Source organism: Ursus maritimus, unplaced genomic scaffold, assembly GCF_017311325.1.
Source record: "Ursus maritimus isolate PB19 unplaced genomic scaffold, ASM1731132v1 scaffold_1, whole genome shotgun sequence".
Taxonomy (NCBI): domain Eukaryota; kingdom Metazoa; phylum Chordata; class Mammalia; order Carnivora; family Ursidae; genus Ursus; species Ursus maritimus.
This window is the reverse complement of record NW_024423343.1, coordinates 90,810,741-90,831,460: the sequence shown is the minus strand read 5'-3', so window position 1 is coordinate 90,831,460 and position 20,720 is coordinate 90,810,741. Positions and strand designations below refer to the sequence as shown.

Genomic DNA, 20,720 nt, shown 5'->3' with positions numbered 1-20,720 from the left:
CTGTCTATTATCTTTGCTTTTTTTGCATTGTAAAAAATTTTAACGAACACTGAGAAAAAAAAATATCTGCTAAAGTGAGGTCATACTGCAACTTATCTGATTTATTTTAGTAAGACTGAATCAGGCACTATATTTGTAAAAATAAACAATGACACTAAAGCCACCTTAATAAAATAATCGTTTTAAGAGAGTCACAAATAAGAGAAAAAGTAAAGATGGAGATAAAATAAGTATAAAATCATATAAAAATGCTCAGAAAACTCTCAATTGAATTAAAATGATGAAAAATTGCTTCATTGATGATTCAAATAGGTATTTGGAGACATAAAGAACTTAAAAATAAGTAGTGGTACAATTAATAACACATGGATATTTCAGTTAATATTCAAAAAAATAATTTAAAAATAATCTAAAAATTATAATAAAAATACCTCATTTAGGTCAGCCACACAGGTTCATCTGCTGCAAAAGGTCAGTTGTAACCAATATTGTGTGAATAACAGAAGAATCAGGCTTCATCTTCTAACTTATCAAGGAACTAATACTAACAATGAATGTGCATGTCTATCTAATCATGAAAACTGTAAAGAATTTAGTTCAGAAATTTAGGAAAAAGTTTTATTCATCATATACGTACAAGTTTATTTTTTAGTAAGGTCAGGGGGACTGTTAAGATGGAACCAGCAATATTTACCTTTAAATACCAAGTTATTAAAATTTTCAAAACTAAAATCATTGGCTAGGGAAATATGAAAGCAAAATCTAGCAGATCCCATTTTCTAAGCAATTCTCCTGATAAACAACACTTGAGAAGTGAATAAAGGGAAGTTTTCATTTTCAATATTTTATTTAAGATCAAGATGGCATTTTTATAATCATTTGGGAACAAGATAAACTCAAATGGAATTTACTGATACATTCCTAAATAAATATTAGAATTGTGTTGAGGAGAATTAGCTATTGTTGAAATATAGTACTAGTAATTATAATTTATTTGGAAATAAAAACCAAATGGCTGCTCAGAGAAATTATGGATTTTGGGGAGATGATTTTGTTACTTTTATTTTTTTAATTAAGAATTTGTTAAATGAGGGGCACCTGGGTGGCTCAGCCGTTAAGCCTCTGCCTTTGGCTCAGGTCATGATCCCCGCGTTCTGGGATGGAGTCTCGCATCGGGCTCCCTGCTCAGTGGGAAGCCTGCTTCTCCCTCTCCCACTCCCCCTGCTTGTGTTCCCTCTCTAACTGCCTCTCTCTCTGTCAAATAAATAAATAAAATCTTAAAAAAAAAAAAGAATTTGTTAAATGAGGGATGTCTGGCTGGCTCAGTTAGTAGAGCATGCAATTCTTGGTCGGAGGGTTGTAATTTCAAGCCCCAAGCTGGGTGTACAGATTACTTAAAAATAAAATAAAATTTAAAAAAACCAATTTGTTGGATGAAAGAAGCAGTAGATATAGACAAAGAAAATATTAGTGAAAAGAAGAGACATTAAATAGAAATGGAGTAAAATTCCAATTTAAAGAAACAGATTATCATACTGGATTTAAAAATCAGTATCTATATGCTGCTTTAAAAAGACAAATCTTTAACCGAACATGTATAAACACTGAATGGAAAAGAATGAAAAAAGACATATTATGCATACCAAAATAGAGCTGGTATAGTTTTATTAACATAAGGCAACAAATACCGGCTAAAAGGCATTATTAGAAATAAAGGGTATTTAATAATGATAAAAAGTTTAATTTACTAGAAACATAAGCATTGCCTTAAAATATATAAAAATATAAGGCAAATATACAAAAACAAAAGGAAAATTTGAGAAAGGAGAATAGCCAAATCTATAATTATAGTGTAAGATTTTAATACATTTATTTCAGTAATTGATTATATAAGCAGATTAAAAATATAAAAGGATATGGAAGATTTGAAGAACACAACAAACAAACTTGAGCCATTTAGTGAGTGACAGATGTATTCCTTTCAAGCCCATTCTATGAAGCCAGCCTAAACTTGATTGTAGAGGCTGTTTTCTGTTTTGTTTTTTTTAAGGTTTTATTTATCTATTTGTCAGAGAGAGAGAGAGAGAGAGAAAGAGAGAGCACAAGCAGGATGAGCAGCAGGCAGAGGGGGAAGCAGGTTCCCTGCTGAGCAAGGAGCCCAGCGTGGGTCTTGATCTCAGGACCCTGGGATCATGACCTGAGCCAAAGGCAGATATTTAACAGACGAAGCCATCCAGATGTCCCATGGAGGCTGCTTTTAGACAACAGTCTTGAGCAATGAAATGCAGAGCAAGGTGAAAGGGCCCACAGAGATCACCCAGCTGAATTAGACAGGCCCATCAGGCAACAGACCTCAAAATATCCATAAGCCCTAACTGACCAATGGACTACACACAAACAGGCGCAGTTACTAAAAAAGGGAAAATTTCACATATCCCAATACCTCGTAACCTTCCCCCTTTAAAAATAGTCCCCAACCACTGCCTCATTGCGGATAGTCTCTCCTCTGCTGTCCTTCCCCCTGCTCCCTGGTGGTGTACTCAATAAATTTCTATCTCCTTTGTTCTGCGTCAGGTGAATTGCTTCACCACTCACACCAAGAGCCTCCACCCAGTTGTCACCCCACATTTGAGGGCCCCCATCAGGTTGGGAGAAACACACTGATCTGACAAACACAATACAAACAAATATATTTGTATAGATATAGATATAGATATACACACACACACGCCATTTTTTCATATTCATGGGTAAACAAAATATTAGCAAACCAAAGAAAGCAATAAACTAAAAGCCTAAAATATCAAGACATGGAAAATGGGCTTATTTGAGAGGAAATAAATGAAATGAAATGAAATGAAATGAAATAAAATGAAATAAAATAAAATAAAATAAAATAAAATAAAATAAAATAAAATAAAATAGGCTTATTTTAGGAATGCAAGCCTGGTTGAACTTTCAGAACACAATCAAACTCAACATAATCTTGAAAATGAACAAACTTGGAGAGTTAATACTTCCTGGTTGTAAAACTTAGCACAAAGCTACCTAAGACAGTGTAGTACCAGCATGATGATAGACAGATCAAAGGGATAGATTTTAGAGTCCAGAAATATACTCTTAAATTTATGGTTAGTTGATTTTTCAGAGGGGTACCAAAATAATTCAACAGGAAAAGAACAGTCTTTGTAAGAAATAGCACTAGAACAACTAGATATCCAGATATAAAAGAATGAACCTGGACCCCTAACTCACACCATACATAAAAATTAACTCAAAATGGATCAAAGACTAAAATGTAGACAAAATGGAAAAACTCTATAAAAAAAGCAAATGAGTAAATCTTCATGAGCTTGGGTTATGCAATGGTTTCTTAGATACAACGCCAAAACTAAAAGGACCAAAAACAAAATAGATAAATTGGACTTCACCAAAATTAAAAACGTTATAGCTACAAATACCATCAAGAAAAATAAGACAGAAGTCGCCTGGGGTGGCGTTCTGTCGCATGCCTGCAGCTTCACGTTCTTATGCCTGTTGCCATAGTTCAGGTGGCACAATGAATGTGTTCAACAGGAGGAAATTAACCCTACAAGTAAACCAGCAACTTCTACTTAGCAAACCTGCCAATGTTAGAAGTATCAGCTATAGCGCGGAACACCGGAATCCCGGTGCGCTCACTGGATCCAGACTGAGACCGGGAGGTTCTGGGAGCGCGCGCGGGGCAGCTGGCGGCTGGCGGCATTAGAAACACAAAGGACAGAGACACGCCTGCCCTGGAAGTGAGGGCTGGGACGCCGGGTGTGGGGCGCACACGGAGACTCTACCCAAACAGGGTTGCCTGAGTAGCGGCGCGGCAGGCCCCTCCCCCAGAACACAGAAGGCAGGCTGAAAAATCAAGAAGCCCACAACCCGGGCGCCTGGGTGGCGCAGTCATTGAGCGCCTGTCTTCGGCTTAGGGCGTGATCCCGGCGTTCCGGAAAGGAGTCCCTCATCGGGCTCCTCCGCTGGGAGCCTGCTTCTTCCTCTCCCACTCCCCTGCTTCTGTTCCCTCTCTCGCTGGTTGGCTGCCACATAAATAAATAAATAAAATCTTTAAAGAAGAAGCCCACATCCCTAAGATCCCTATAAAACAAGGGGCACGGCCTGGGACCCAGTCAATAATTTGGGCTCTGGACAACCCCGCAACCTCTCCTCATCAGAATGACAAGAAGGAGAAGCCCCCCCCAGCAAAGAAAAGACAGTGAGTCTGTGGCCTCTGCCACAGAAATAATGGATATGGATGTAACCAAATTATCAGAAATGGAATTCAGAGTAACGATGGTCAAAATGATGAGTAGAATTGAAAAAACTATTAACGAAAAGGTTACTGAGAATATAGAATCCCTAAGGACAGAAATGAGAGCGAATCTGACAGAAATTAAAAATTCTATGAGCCAAATGCAGGCAAAACTAGAGGCTCTGACGGCCAGGGTCGCAGAAGCAGAGGAACAGGTTAGTGAATTGGAGGATGGGTTAATAGAGGAAAAAATGAAAATACAAGATGGTCTTAAAAAAAATCCACGCCCACGAATGTAGATTACAGGAGATTACTGACTCAGTGAAACGATCCAATGTTAGAATCATCGGCATCCCCGAGGGGGTGGAGAAAAACAGAGGTCTAGAAGAGATATTTGAACAAATTGTAGCTGAAAACTTCCCTAATCTAGCAAGGGAAACAAACATTCGTGTCCAAGAGGCAGAGAGGACCCCTCCCAAGCTCAACCACGACAAACCTACGCCACGTCACGTCATAGTGCAATTCGCAAATATTAGATGCAAGGATACAGTATTGAAAGCGGCCAGGGCAAAGAAATTTCTCACGTACCAAGGCAAAAGCATCAGAATTATGTCAGACCTGTCTACACAGACCTGGAATGAGAGAAAGGGTTGGGGGAGCATATTTAAAGCTCTTTCAGAGAAAAACATGCAGCCAAGGATCCTTTATCCAGCAAGGCTGTCATTCAGAATTGATGGAGAAATAAAGACATTTCAGAATCGCCAGTCACTAACCAATTTTGTAACCACGAAACCAGCCCTACAGGAGATATTACGGGGGGTTCTATAAAAGTAAAAAGTCCCCAAGAGTGATACAGAACAGAAAGTCACAGCCAATACAAACAAAGACTTTACTGGCAACATGGCAACATTAAAATCATATCTCTCAGTAATCAGTCTTAATGTAAATGGTTTGAACCATCCCATAAAACGCCACAGGGTTGCAGATTGGATAAAAAGAAATGACCCATCCATTTGCTGTCTACAAGAGACTCATTTCGAACCCAAAGATGCATTCAGACTGAGAGTAAGGGGATGGAGTACCATCTTTCACGCAAATGGACCTCAAAAGAAAGCTGGGGTAGCAATTCTCATATCAGATAAATTGGATTTTAAACTACAGACTATAGTTAGAGATGCAGAAGGGCACTATATTATTCTTAAGGGAAGTATTCAACAAGTGGATATGACAATTATAAATATATATGCCCCCAACAGGGGAGCAGCAAGATACACAAGCCAACTCTTAACCAGAATAAAGAGACATATAAATAAAAATACATTAATAGTAGGGGACCTCAACACTCCACTCTCAGAAATAGACAGAACACCCTGGCAAAAACTAAGCAAAGAATCAAAGGCTTTGAATGCCATACTCGACGAGTTGGACCTCATAGATATATATAGAACACTACACCCCAGAACCAAAGAATACTCATTCTATTCTAATGCCCATGGAACATTCTCAAGAATAGACCATGTTCTGGGACACAAAACAGGTCTCAACCGATACCAAAAGATTGAAATTATCCCCTGCATATTCTCAGACCACAACGCTCTGAAATTGGAACTCAACCACAAGGAAAAATTTGGAAGAAACTCAAACACTTGGAGACTAAGAACCATCCTGCTCAGGAATGACTCGATAAACCAGGAAATCAAAAATCAAATTAAACAATTTATGGAGACCAATGAGAATGAAAATACAACAGTCCAAAACCTATGGGATACTGCAAAGGCAGTCCTAAGGGGGAAATACATAGCCATCCAAGCCTCACTCAAAAGAATAGAAAAATCTAAAATGCAGTTTTTATATTCTCACCTCAAGAAGCTGGAACAGCAACAGAGGGACAGGCCTAATCCACGCACGAGGAAGCAGTTGACCAAAATTAGAGCTGAAATCAATCAAGCAGAAACCAGAAGTACAGTAGAGCAGATCAACAGGACTAGAAGCTGGTTCTTTGAGAGAATCAATAAAATTGACAGACCACTGGCAAGACTTATCCAAAAGAAAAGAGAAAGGACCCAGATTATTAAAATTATGAATGAAAAAGGAGAGGTCACGACGAACACCATTGAAATTGGAAGGATTATTAGAAATTTTTATCAACAGCTATATGCCAATAAACTAAGCAATCTGGAAGAGATGGAATCCTTCCTGGAAACCTATAAACTACCAAGATTGAAACCGGAAGAAATTGATTCCTTAAACAGGCCAATTAATTATGAAGAAATTGAGTCAGTGATAAACAACCTTCCAAATAACAAAACTCCAGGCCCGGACGGTTTTCCTGGGGAATTCTACCAAACATTCAAAGAAGAAATAATACCTATTCTCCTAAAGCTATTTCAAAAAATAGAAACAGAAGGAAAGCTACCAAACTCATTCTATGAGGCCAATATTACCTTGATCCCCAAACCAGGCAAAGACCCCCTCAAAAAGGAGAATTACAGACCGATTTCCCTAATGAATATGGACGCCAAAATCCTCAACAAGATACTTGCTAATAGAATCCAACAGTACATTAAAAGGATTATCCATCACGATCAAGTGGGATTCATACCTGGGATGCAAGCGTGGTTCAATATTCGCAAATCAATCAGCGTGATACATCATATCAACAAGAAAAGACTCAGGAACCATATGATCCTCTCAATCGATGCCGAAAAAGCATTTGACAAAATACAGCATCCTTTCCTGATTAAAACCCTTCAGAGTGTAGGAATAGAAGGTACATTTCTCAATCTCATAAAAGCCATCTATGAAAAGCCTACTGCAAATATTATTCTCAATGGGGAAAAGCTGGAAGCCTTTCCCTTAAGATCAGGAACTCGACAAGGATGCCCACTCTCGCCACTATTATTCAACATAGTACTAGAAGTCCTTGCAACAGCAATCAGACGACAAAAAGGGATCAAAGGTATTCAAATTGGCAAAGAAGAAGTCAAAATGTCTCTCTTTGCAGATGACATGATACTCTATATGGAAAACCCAAAAGAAGCCACTCCCAAACTATTAGAAGTTATAGAGCAATTCAGTAACGTGGCGGGATACAAAATCAATGCTCAGAAATCAGTTGCATTTCTATACACGAATAACGAGACCGAAGAAAGAGAAATTAGGGAATCCATCCCATTTACAATAGCACCAAAAACCATACGTTACCTTGGAATTAACTTAACCAGAGACGTAAAGGACCTATATTCTAGAAACTATAAATCACTCTTGAAAGACATTGAGGAAGACATAAAAAGATGGAAAGATATTCCATGCTCATGGATTGGAAGAATTAACATAGTTAAAATGTCCATGCTACCCAGAGCAATCTACACTTTCAATGCTATCCCGATCAAAATACCGAGGACATTTTTCAAAGAACTGGAACAAATAGTCCTTAAATTTGTATGGAAACAGAAAAGGCCCCGAATCTCCAAGGAACTGTTGAAAAGGAAAAACAAAGCTGGGGGCATCACAATGCCGGATTTCGAGCTGTACTACAAAGCTGTGATCACAAAGACAGCATGGTACTGGCACAAAAACAGACACATAGACCAATGGAACAGAATAGAGAGCCCAGAAATGGACCCTCGGCTCTTTGGGCAACTAATATTTGATAAAGCAGGAAAAAACATCCGGTGGGAAAAAGACAGTCTCTTCAATAAATGGTGCTGGGAAAATTGGACAGCTACATGCAAAAGAATGAAACTTGACCACTCTCTCACACCATACACAAAAATAAACTCCAAATGGATGAAAGACCTCGATGTGAGACAGGAATCCATCAAAATTCTAGAGGAGAACATAGGCAGCAACCTCTACGACATCGGCCAAAGCAACCTTTTTCATGACACATCCCCAAAGGCAAGAGAAACAAAAGATAAAATGAATTTATGGGACTTCATCAAGATTAAAAGTTTCTGCACAGCCAAGGAAACAGTCAGAAAAACTAAGAGGCAGCCCACGGAATGGGAGAATATATTTGCAAATGACACTACAGATAAAGGACTGGTATCCAAGATCTACAAAGAACTTCTCAAACTCAATACACGAGAAACAAATAAACAAATCAAAAAATGGGCAGAAGATATGAACAGACACTTTTCCAATGAAGACATACAAATGGCTAACAGACACATGAAAAAATGTTCAAAATCATTAGCCATCAAGGAAATTCAAATCAAAACCACACTGAGATACCACCTTACGCCAGTTAGAATGGCAAAAATAGACAAGGCAAGAAACAACAATTGTTGGAGAGGATGTGGAGAAAGGGGATCCCTCCTACATTGTTGGTGGGAATGCAAGTTGGTACAGCCACTCTGGAAAACAGTGTGGAGGTCCCTTAAAAAGTTAAAAATTGAGCTACCCTATGATCCAGCCATTGCACTACTGGGTATTTACCCCAAAGATACAGACGTAGTGAAGAGAAGGGCCATATGCACCCCAATGTTCATAGCAGCAATGTCCACAATAGCTAAATTGTGGAAGGAGCCGAGATGCCCTTCAACAGATGACTGGATTAAGAAGTTGTGGTCCATATATATACAATGGAATATTACTCAGCTATCAGAAAGAACGAGTTCTCAACATTTGCTACAACATGGACGGCACTGGAGGAGATAATGCTAAGTGAAATAAGTCAAGCAGAGAAAGACAACTATCATATGATTTCTCTCATCTATGGAACATAAGAACTAGGATGATCAGTAGGGGAAGAAAGGGATAAAGAAAGGGAGGGTAATCAGAAGGGGGAATGAAACATGAGAGACTATGGACTACGAGAAACAAACTGAGGGCCTCAGAGGGGAGGGGGGTGGGGGAATGGGATAGGCCAGTGATGGGTAGTAAGGAGGGCACGTATTGCATGGTGCACTGGGTGTTATACACAACTAATGAATCATCGAGCCTTACATCAGAAACCGGGGATGTACTGTATGGTGACTAACATAATAAAAAATCATTAAAAAAATAAAAAAAAACAAAGAAAAATAAGACAAATCAAAGAAGCGGAGACAATATTTGTAAATTATGTCTGACAAAAACATATAAGGAAGAATTCCAACCAAATAATAAAAAGACAATCCAATTTAAAAATGGGCAAAAGATCTGAATACACATTTCTCCAAGAAGGTGTATACACATGGCCAATAAGCACACAGAAAGATGTTCAACACCATTAGTAGTAGGGAAACTGCAAATCAAAACCAAAATAAGACACTCCACCCTCATTAGGATGGCTGAAAGAAAAATGATAGATAGTAACAAGTGTTGCCACAAGTGTAGAAAAATTAGAACCCTCAAACACTGCTTGTGGAAATGTATAAAAGTGTAGCACTGTGGAAAACTGTCTGGCAGTTCATCAAAATGTTAAACATCATTACCATAAAACCTGGAAATTCTACCTCTAGGTATACACCCAAAAGAAACAAAAACACAGATACACGCAAAAGCTTGCATACAAATTTTCATAGCAGTATTACTCATAAAAGTTAAAATGCGAAACAAACAAAATGTCCATCAACTGATGACATGGTAAAGAAAACTGGTAAAGAAAATACAGTATATCCATACAATGGAGTATTATTTGACAATAAAAAGCACTGAAATACTGATACATGCTATAACATGGATGAACACTGAAAATACTACACTAAGTGACAGAAGCCAGCCACAGTGAACCACATATTGCATAATTCCACTTATATGAAAGGTCCAGACTAGGTAAATTCATACAGACATAAAGTAAATGAGTAGCTGCCTAGGGCTAGAGTTGGAATAGGGGGTGGGAAGAGTAGGGTGGCAGAGAACAGAGAGCAACTGCTAATGAGTACTGGGTTTCTTTTTAAAGAGATGAAAATGTTCTAAAATTAGATTGTGATGATGGTTCCAAAATTCTATGAATATATCAAACCTTACAGAATTGCAAAATAAGTGAATTTTACAGTATACACATTACATCTCAATTAAGCTGTTAAAAAATGCACTGTGAAAAAAGCTCAATGTAATTTTCAAAAATAACAAAATAACGAAGTTGTACACTCTTCTCAACAGTGGTGAGAAAAGCATTTGATAAAATTCGAAATTCATTTAGAACAAAAGTTACCTAACATAGCAAAAACAGGAGTGAACTTCCTTCATATGGTACGTTTTTACCAAAAACCTTCAGCAAACATTATACTTAAGGTAAAATGTCGAAAGCTTTCCCTGCAAGGATCATAAATGACACAAATATGCCTATTATTACCAATTTTATTTAATAGTGGAATCATCTCAGTTGAGTAAGACAAAAGGAAAAGGACAAAGAAATGAGAAAAAAAAATTAAAATTTGGTTCCAGTGTAAGGCAGCAACATAGGAAGATCCTGAAATCACCTCCTCCAGGGACACACCAATTCCACACCTATTTACTACAGAACAATTCCTCCTGAAGAACTGAGGGCTGACTGAACAACTTCTATACAACAAAAGATAGACCACATAGAGAAAGGCCAGAGAGATGAAGACAAGGGAACAAAGGAAACCCCACCTATGATGTTGCAATCTCCAGTGTGAAGGGATAATACTGAGAGACACAGAGCAGATTCTTCTACCCTGGGGCAGAGAAAAAAAAAAAAAGTCACAGTTTAAAAGGGCAGCTACAATATAAAGGAACCAGCCCTAGAACCCTGCAGAATGGTGGAGGAGATGCTGGAACTCTCTCCAAGCATGAGAGGCTGGCAAAACCCACATTTACGCACATCCTCCACCTTGAGAGTACAGATGGCAGCAGGGTCCAGGTGTTAACAGCCAGCCTACCACATTGGTGACAGCTGGGTATCTGGCCCACACCAGCCCCAGATGCCCTGGACACAGAAGAAAATGTCAGGATTTGAAAGAGTAGCTAGTTTGTAAAATATCCAGGCACAGAACTCCATCAAACAGCAAGGGAGCTGCTGGTACTCTCTCCAGGTTGGAGGAGCTAGAGAGCATCACAGTTTACATTCTGTATCCACTTTGATAGTGCAAACAGGAGCAGGGTCTGGGTGCCCCCCACAGCTTATTCCTTCAGTGAGCCATGGGCCCCTGGCCCACACCAGGCCCAGCCATCCATGAAAACAGCCTCAGAACAGCACACACTAGGACACTCCTGATCAGAACCTGCTTACAGGGGCGCCTGGGTAGCGCAGTCGTTAAAGCGTCTGCCTTCAGCTCAGGGCGTGATCCCGGCCTTCCGGGATCGAGTCCCACATCGGGCTCCTCCGCTGGAAGCCTGCTTCTTCCTCTCCCACTCACCTGCTTGTGTTCCCTCTCTCGGTCTCCCTGTCCAAAAAAAAAAAAAAAAAAAAAAAAAAAAAAAAAAAAAAAAAAAAAAAAGAACCTGCTTACAACTCCAGCCATACTGCTGAGGTGATACGGAACCAAGGCACCCCCAAAGACTCCAGGCCCACACCACTTTGGCTCCAGACAGCTTGCTAAGGCAGCTCTGGTACAGAGTGCTCCAGCACCTTCTTCTGGTTCACGCCACCCATCCAAGGCACTCCCTCCACAAAGCATCCCAGGAATCTACAGCTCATGCCCACATCAGTTTTACCTACCTGCCAAGAGTACCCCCTATATGGAATGCCACAAGACACCACTGTCCCCACCCCACCAAGTTTCCAGCCACCTTGCCAGGGCACCCCCTACATGAGCATACCAGAACATTCTAGCCTCTACCAGTCTCAGCTCCAGTCACCCCACCAGTGAATCCCCAGTGCTACGCATCCCAGGACATCCTGACTTGCCTCCACTTCAGCTTCAACTGTCCTCCCAGGGCACCATCTACATGGAGAGCCCTGGAAAATGCCCCACCCCATGTACACTTCAGCTATAGCTATCTGGTGCCCCTGCATATAGCACAAGGGACACCCTGGCCTGCACCCTGCCTCAGCTCCAGCTAGCCCACCAGGGCACCCTCTATGCAGCAAGCTCTGGGACACCCTGGTTTCCACCCACTTCAACTTTAGCTACCCTGCCAGAGTGCCCTTTGTGCAGAGAACCCAGGGACTGCACTGACCCACACCCATTTCAGCTTTAGCTGTCCTACCAAGGCACCCTCTGCACAGAGTCACAAGACGCTCTGGATAGCATGCATTTCAACTTTTGCTGTTTTGCCAGGGAGCCCCCTGCACAAAGAGCCCTGAGACCACCCCAATATATGCCCACTTCAGCTCAGGCCATCATACCAGTACAGAGTATCCCAGGAACCCCAGCCCACCCTAGACAGAGCTTCAGCCAACCAGCCAAAGTCACCACGTACACACAGTCCTCACTGGAGACAACCACATATAAAACGATTCCTTCAAATTTAGGAGAATCAGCTGTTCCACCCAATTCATAGAAACAAACTCAGAAAGTCAAGCAAAATGAGGAGACAGAGGATATGCTCCACTGAAACAAAACAGAACCTCAGAAAAAGAACTAAATGAAACAGAGATTAGGAATATGCTTGATAAAAGTTTAAAGCAATGATCATAAAAACGCTTACCACGTGGAAGAGAAGAGTGGAAAAACTTAATGAGAATTTTGACAAAGAGAAGATATAAAAAAAATAACCAATCAGAGTTGAAGAATACAATAAGTGAAATAAAAATTACACTAGAGAGAATCAACAATATATTAGAGGATGCAGAAGAACAGATCACTGATCTAGAAGACAGGGTACTGGAAATACTGAGATGAACAGCAAAAAACAAAAACAAAACATGATAATTTTAATAAATGAGGATAGGGTAAAGGTCCTCTTAGATAAGACCAAATGAACAATCACATTGTAGGGGTCCCAGAAGAAGAAAGAAAAAGGCAAAGAACTTATTGGAAAAAATAATAGATGTAAACTTCTCTTTAGATGTAAACCTAACCTAGGAAGGAAAAGACATGTAGGTTCAGTAAGCATAGAGTTCCAAAAAAGCCCAAGAAGGTGTACTCTATGACATATAATAATTAAAATGTCAAAGGTTTAAGAGAGAAAAAGAGAATTTTAAAATCAGCAAGAAGTAAGTTACATACAGGGGAAACACCATAAGGCTGCCAGCTGATTTCTCAGCAGACCAGAAGTGAGTGGAATGATATATCAGAGTGCTGAAAGGAAAAAATCTACAATCGAAAATAGTCTATCCAGAAGGATTATCATTCAGAACTGAAGGAGAGATAGAATTCCCAGATAAATAAAAGTTAGGAGTACATCACCACTAAAGCATCCTTACAAGAAATCTTACAGTGAATTCTTTAAGTGGAAAAAAAAGTTCATAAGTAGAAGATAATTATAAATAAAATAATGAAAAATAAGGGGCACTTGGGTGGCTCAGTCTGTTAAGCACCCAACTCTTGATTTGGCTCAGGTCATGATGTCAGGGTTGTGACATCGAGCCCTACAAAAGGCTCCACACTGGCTTGGAGCGCACTTAAGATTCCCTCTTTCCCTCTCCCTCTGCCCTTTCCCACCACTTGTGAGCAAGCATGCTCCCTCCCTCTCTCTCTCTCTCTCTAACAACAACAAAAAAAAGTAAAATATTACAGCATATAAATAAAACATGGAAGGGGTAAGTAAAAAAGACGTTCTTTTAGAACTTCCAATGTATTCAAGCTTAAGTAACCATCAACTTAACAAAGACTGCTATATAATTAGAATACTATATGTGAATCTCGTGGTAACAACAAACACAACAGCTATAATAAATAAACAAAAAATAAAGAGAAAGAAAGACAAGTATAACACTACAGAAAGTAATCAATCACTAGGAAAGAGAGCAAGAGAAGAAAAAAGGACAGAGAAGACGTACAAAAGCAACTAGAAATAATTAACAAAATAGCAATAGACACATAACTATCAATAACTACTTTAAATGTAAATAGACTAAATTATATAATCAAAAGACAAAGGGGACAGAAAATTAAAAAAAGAGAGAGAGAGAGAGAGACCCATTTACACACTGCCTACAAGAGACTCCCTTCAGACCTAAAAACACATAGAGAATGAAAGTTAAAGGAAGTAAAAAGATATTCCATGCAAAAAAGTGAGAAAAAAGCCAGGGTAGCAATAATTATATCAAACAAAACAGACTTTAAAACTAAGAGTATAACAAGAGACAAGAAAGGACACTACATAATGATAAAGGGGACAATTCAAAAGGGGATATAACAATTGTAAATATCTATGCACCCAATGATGGAGCAGAAAAACACGTAATGCAAAAGTTAATATGGATAAAGGAAGAAATTGACAATTATACAATAGGATACTTTCACACCTCAGTTCCATCAATGGATGGTTCACCCAAGCAGAAAACCAATAAGGAAACACCACCTTTGAATGACACATTAGACCAGAAGGACTTAACAGATATATACAGTACATCCAATACCCAAAGAGCAAAATATACATTCTTTTCAAGTGCACAGGGAACATTCTCTATTATAGACCACATCTTAGGCCATAAAACAAGTCTCAATAAATTTAAGAAGACTGAAATCATATCATGCATCTTTTCTGACCAAAACAGTTTGAAACTAGAAATTAATCACAAGAAAAAACTGGAAAAAACACAAATAGGTGGAAGCTAAGACATGCCAATAGGTCACCAAAGAAACCAAAGAGAAAATTGAAAAATTCATAGAGACAAATGAAAATGAAAACACAATGGCCCAAAATCTTTGGGACAGAGCAAAAACACCTCTAAGAGGGAAATTTTTAGTGATTCAGCCTCCCTCAAGAAACGACATAAATCTCAAAGAAACAATCTAACCTTTACAACTAAAGGAACTAGAGCAAGAAGAACTAAGAAAGCCCACAGTTAGCAGGAGAAAGGAATTAATAAATATCAAAATAGAAATAAATGAAACAGAGACTAAAATCAAAACAAAAACAAAATAGAAAAGATCAATGAAACTAAGATGTGGTTCTTAGAAAACAAACAAAATTGAAAAACCTTTAGCCAGACTTATCACAAAACAAAATCAAACAGGAGAAAAATAAAATCAGAAATGAAAAAGAAGTGACATTCAACACCACAGAAATACAAAGAATTGTAAGACAACACTATAAAAAATTATATGCCAACAAGGTAGATAACCTAGAAGCAAAAGGTAAATTCCTAGATAAACAATCTCCCAAAACTGAATCAAGAAGACATAGAAAATCTAAACAGACTAATTTCTAGTAAGAAAATAAAACTGGTAATCAAAAAGCTCCCAACAAACAAAAGTCCAGCACCAGATGGCTTCACAGGCAAATTTTATCAAATATTTAGAGAATGAATACATATTCTCCTCAAACTAGTCCAAAAAATAAAATAGGAAAAAAACACAAAACCTTCCAAATATATTCTATGAGGCCAGCATTACCCCGATACCAAAGACACTACTAAAAAAAGAAAACTACTAGATCCCTGACACAGGTGCAAAAATCTCCAACAAAATATCAGCAAGCCACATTCAACAATACACTAAAAGGATGAGTCACCACAATCAAGTGGGTTTATTCCAGGGACATAATAACGGTTCAATATTAGCAAATCAATCAACGTGATATGTCACAATCAACAAAATTAAGGATAAAATCATTTGACCATCTCAATGGGTGCAGAAAAAGCATTTGACAAAATTCAACATCTGTTCATGATAAAAACTCTCAAATTAGGTTTATAGAGAACATACTTAAATATAATAAAGGCCATAAATGAAAAATCCATAGCTAACATCATACTCAATAGTGAAAAACAAAGAGCTTTTCCTCTAAGATCAGGAACAGGAGAAGCATGTCCACTCTTGCTACTTTTATTCAACATAATATTGGAAATTCTAGCCACAGCAATCAGAAAAGAAAAAGAAATAAAAGGTATCCAAATTACTAAGGAAGACATTAACCTGTCACTATTCGCAGATGACCTGATGCTACACATAGAAAACCCTAAATACCTCAGGGGCACCTGGGTGGCTTAGTAGTTAAGTGTCTGACTTCAGGTCAGGTCATGATCTCAGGTCCTGGGATCAAGCCCTGCATTAGGCTCTGTGCTCAGCAGGGAGTCTGCTATCCTTCTCCCTCTTCCTCTGTCCCTCCCCCTGCTCAAGTGCTCTAAATAAATAAATGAAATATTCAATGAAAAAAAAAGAAAACTCTAAAGACTCCACATAAAACTATTAAAAGTAATACATGAATTTAGTAAAGTTGAAGGATACAAAATTAATACACATACATCAGTTGCATTTCTATACAATAACAAAGTAGCAGAAAAATTAAAAAACAAATCCATTTACAATCCCAGTAAAAAGAATAAAATACCTACAAATAAACTTAACCAAAAAGGGAAGGACTTACTCTGAAAACTATAAAATATTAATGAAGAAATTAAAGATGACACAAACAAATAGAAAGATATTCCATGCTCATGCACTGGAAGAATATTGTTAAACTACCCCAAGCAATCTACAGATTCAATGCAATCCCTATCAAAATACCAATGGCATTTTTCACAGAATTACAACAAATATCCCTAAAACTTGTATGGAACCACAAAAGACCCTGAACAGCCAAAGCAATCTTGAGAAAGAAAAGCTGGAGGTATTACAGTCCCAGATTTCAAGGTACACTACAAAGCTATCGTAATCAAAACAGTATGGTACTGGCACAAAAACAGACACATAGATCATCGGAACAGAATAGAGTCCAGAAATAAACCCATGCTTACATGGTCAACTAATCTATGACAAAGGAGGCAGAAATATATAATAAAGAAAAGAGAGTCTCTTCAATAAATGGTGCTGGGAATACTAGACAGCTACATGCAAAAGAATGAAACTGGACCCCTTTTTCACATCATACACAAAAACAAACTCAAAATGGATTAAAGACCTAAACGTGAGACATGAAACCATAAAACTCCTAGAAGAAAACATAGTCAGTAATTCCTTTGACTTTGCCTTTGCAACATTTTTCTAAATAGGTCTCCTCAGGCAAGGGAAACAGAAGCAAAAATAAACTATTGGGACTACAACAAAATAAAAATGAAGGAAACCATCCACAAAAGGAAAAGGCAACCTAGTGAAGGGGAAAAGATATCTGTAAATGATATCTGGTAAGGCATTAATATCCAAAATATATAAAGAACTAATACAACTCAACACTGAAAAAACAAATAAATCTGATTAAAAATGGGCAGAGAACCTGAATGGACATTTTTCCAAAGACATACAGATGGCTAACAGACACACGGAAAGATGCTCAACATCACTAATCATCAGGGAAATGCAAATCAAAACTACAATGAGTTATCACCTTAACCTTGTCAGAATACCTAGAATCAAAAAGATAAGAATAACAAATGTTGGTGAGGATGTAGAGAAAAAGAAACCCTCACACGCTATTGCAATTGCTGCAGCCACTGTGAGAAACAGTTATGGAGATTCCTCAAAAAATTAAAAATAGAGTTACTGTATGATCCAGTAATTCCTCTAGTGGGTATTTACCCAGAGAAAACAAAAACACTAACTCAAAAAGATATATGCACCCGTTTACTGCATCATTACTTACAATAGCCAAGATATGGAAGAAACCCAAGTGTCCCCCAATAGATAAATGAATAAACAAGCTGGGGTATATCTACAACGGACTATTACTCAGCCATAAAAAAGAATGAGACCTTGCCATTTGCAACAACATGGACAGACCAAAAGAATATTACATTAAGTGAAATAAGTCAGACAAAGAAAGACAAATACTATATGACTTCACTTATATGTGGAATCTAAAAAGCAAAACAAATGAATAAACAAGCAAAAAAAGAGCAGAAACGGACCCATAAATAGAACACACCAATGGATGTAGTGGGGGAGGTGGGAGGGAGGCATGAGCAAAATGGGTGAAGGAGAGTGGGAGATACAAGTTTCTAGTTATGGAACAAATAAGTCACAAGGATAAAAGGTACAGCATAAGGAATAGAGTCAATGGTCTTATAATTAAAGTTGCATGATGACAGGTGGCAGCTACACTTGTGGTGAACACAGTATAATGTATAGACTTGTCAAATCATTATATTGTATGCACGAAACCAATGTAACATTATGTGTCAACTATACTTCAATTAAAAATATAAAATAAAAAAATTAAAATACAACAAATGACATATCAGAATTATGTACACAGAATAAAATAATTTATATATAACTAGTAGGTTTATAAGCAAATTTAGTAAGACTAATGAATACATAATCAATATAAAGAGTCAATTGTCTTCCTCTATATAGGCAAAAAGCTGAAAATAAAATTTTAAACTAAAATCATTTTCAAGAGCATCCAAAAATTCAAATTTTAGAAATAAACCTAATAAAAAGAAGTGAAAGAACTGTAAACAGAAAAATTGTAAGAGATTTTTAGTAAAACTAAACAAGACATAAAACAAGTAAGTGATAACCCTGTTAACAGATTGGAACTGATTATAATATAAACAAACTCTTGAGATGACATGACATGTCACTGAAACAACATGAACATCAGCAAAAACAGGCCCGGGTATTAGTTCTGAAGGCGGGGAAAGAACCGGTATTTTTGAAGTTCCTATCATATAATAGTGTCTTCTTTGTGCCAAGAACTTGAACATATACTGTCTCATTTAATCCTCCTAAGAACTCTATGAAACAAGTACTGATTTTTCTTCACGAATGAGGAAACTATGACATAGTGGGTGAGAAAGCCAGGATTCAAATGTAAGCTTATATGGCTACAAAACCTAAAAAGAAGTAAATCTTCATTCAAAGAATTTAAACACAAGCAAAAATCAAACAAACAAGGGCACCTGGATGGCTCAGCAGGCTAATCGTCTACCTTCAGCTCAGGTCATGATCTCAGGGTCCTGGGATTGAGCTCAGAGCCCATCTCCCCGCTCAGCAGGGAGTCCACTTGTCTCTCGCCCCTCCCCTGTTCATTCTCTTTCTCTTTCTCTCTCTCTCAAATAAACAAAATCTTTAAAACAAACAAAAAACAAATCCTGTCTGGATGTATGCTTCTAGGAAGATGGGGTATACAATCACTGGGAAAAATTGTTTCACAATTTCTTAAATAAACACGCAACTACCATCTGACTCAGCAATGGTACTCCAGGGCATTTATCCTAAAGAAATCAAAACTTATGTCCACAAAAAGAAACAAACAAAAATCAAAACAGACATACACAAAAAAAACAACTATTCATGAATGTTTACAGCAGTTTTATTCTTAACAGCTAAACACTAGAAAGAACTCAGTTATACTCATGGGTGAATGGTCAAAACAAACTCTCGTACATCCATATCATGGAGCACTACTCAGCAATAAAGAGGCACAACTGATACACACAACAATCTGGATCAATCTCCAGGGAATTATGCTGAGTGGGAAAAAAGCCAATCTTGAAAGTTTACATATTGTTTGATTTCATTTATATCACATTCCTGTACTGATAAAATTAAAGAAGTAGAGAAGAAATTAGTAGTTGCCGGGGTGAAGGTGGAGAGGAATAGAAGTGATGGTTGCTATAAAAAGGCAACATGAGATATCCCTGTGGGATGCGACTGTTCTCTATCTTGATTATGTCAATATCCTGGTTGTGACATTGTACTACAGTTTTTTTAACATGTTACCATTAAGGAAAACTGGGCAAAGCATATGCATGATCTCTTTGCATTATCTCTCACAACAGTATGTGAATTTACAATGATCTCAAAATAAAATTTAATTTAAAAAAATGGGAAAACAGTCTGGCTTAACACATAGCAATGGATTTCAAAGTGTGGAAGAATGAGGTCCACAAAGATAACACTCCAAGACCATGTAGACAGTGACAGGTAAAACACGTATCTGGGTCTTTGCCTCCTTTTATGCACCCCCTCTGCTTCAGAGCTAAATCACAGTGAAAATGTCTATTTTAAACAGACAAAACATTTGCCCTGAAAAGAATTTCACTTAAAAAATAAGTAATTATCTAATGAACTTTATTCCTGAATTTCATTCTTTCATGCATTCAACAAAAATATATTTGGGTGTTAACATGGAGCAGACACTGCACTAGGCTCTGGAAACATTGTAAAAAAAAAAAAAAAAGACGCAGTTTTGAAGAAATACTATAGGGAAAGTACTAGGTGTTAAGGAAATTTGGAGGTTTGGAAGGCTTCCTAAGAGATATATACATCAAAGCTGAGACATCAAGAGTACACAATAACCAGATGAGAAGCATATACAAAGGCCCTGATTTGGAAATAAAAGGCAAAGAGCAGGTAGGAATTCTTAGTCTTCATTTTACTCGACCTATCAGTAAATCATTCCTTCCTCATTAAATCACGTTTTTCACTTAGATTCTACAACACCACATCCCCATGGTTTCTATCCTCCTTCAACAGTCATTCCTGCTCAGTTT

General features: G+C 37.8%; 1 protein-coding gene across 1 annotated transcript in view; it reads right to left on the bottom strand.

The window, feature by feature from the left end:
• ZRANB3 (zinc finger RANBP2-type containing 3) overlaps positions 1–20,720 on the bottom strand; it is a 302,057-nt gene that overhangs the window by 272,799 nt on the left and 8,538 nt on the right. The gene's annotated exons all lie outside the window — the stretch shown is intronic.